General features: G+C 63.2%; 1 non-coding gene across 1 annotated transcript; it reads right to left on the bottom strand.

Moving 5' to 3' along the window:
* Nucleotides 1–640: 640 nt before the first annotated feature.
* LOC131869718 (5S ribosomal RNA) lies at nucleotides 641–759 on the bottom strand. The gene has a single exon (XR_009368093.1). It is a non-coding gene; the product is annotated as a 5S ribosomal RNA (ribosomal RNA).
* Between the last annotated feature and the right edge of the window lie 222 nt (nucleotides 760–981).

Raw genomic sequence — 981 nt, 5'->3', positions numbered from 1 at the left:
TTGGGTTAATTGTCCGGTTTGCCTCGGGTGCGCACCTTGCGTGCACCTTCGCCAGGGTGGGCGCCTTGGTGCGCACACCTTGGCTGGGCTGCGCACACCTTGGCACCCGCGTTTCCTTCATTTTAAATTTTTTTTTTTTACAATCTCTCAAGTGGGAAATTCTATAATCTCAACTTTTTTTGCCTTTTCAGGAAACTTTTGAATGGAGCGCATCATTGGTGCGCTCCGAAGTGTGCTCCAAAGCTCTCTCCAGCTGCGTGCACCTGCCCCGGCCGCGCACCCGGCCCCGCCCAGCTTCGCTCACCTGTCCCGGGCGTCTGGTGCGGAACCTTAGAGTAAGAAACATCACCGTGCACCTTGGCCAACGTGCGCGACTCGACCGAGCGCGCACTGGCCGAGGTGCACACCGATTTCACCTGGGTGCGCGCGCAGCACCTCGGGCGCACCGGGGTGCGCGCACAACGCCCGGGTTGCACCGTGGCCTGTGTGCTCGGGGCGCCTCGGGTGCGCGCTCGGTGTCGCCCCCGCGCGCGCGGTAGTGCGGGCAGCGCACCCCGGCCCGGCCCGGCCCCGACGAGAACGCAAACGGGCAAAAGGTTTATTCAAATAGCATTGCGACGCCCGGACGAAAAACTAAAAAAGGGTGCAACACCGGGACTTCCCGGGAGGTCACCCATCCCAGTACTACTCCGGCCCAAGCGCGCTTAACTGCGGAGTTCTGATGGGATCCGGTGCACTAACGCTGGTATGATCGCACCCGTTATGAGCTTGTCGCAGTGTGTACTTAGCAAACCGCGACCCACGTGCGAATCCACCCCGGCCACCCACCCCCGTCGAGGTGCACACCCTCCCTCGCGAAGTGCGCCCCGTTCGCCAAGTGTGAGCCCTGCCCGGGTGCGCGCACCTTGCTAGGGCGTCGGGTGTGCACCCGGCCCGGCCTACGTGCGTGCACCTGGAGGGGGCGTCGTGTGCGTGCAGTGT

Source organism: Cryptomeria japonica, unplaced genomic scaffold, assembly GCF_030272615.1.
Source record: "Cryptomeria japonica unplaced genomic scaffold, Sugi_1.0 HiC_scaffold_262, whole genome shotgun sequence".
NCBI lineage: Eukaryota > Viridiplantae > Streptophyta > Pinopsida > Cupressales > Cupressaceae > Cryptomeria > Cryptomeria japonica.
This window is presented reverse-complemented; position numbering and strand designations above follow the sequence as displayed.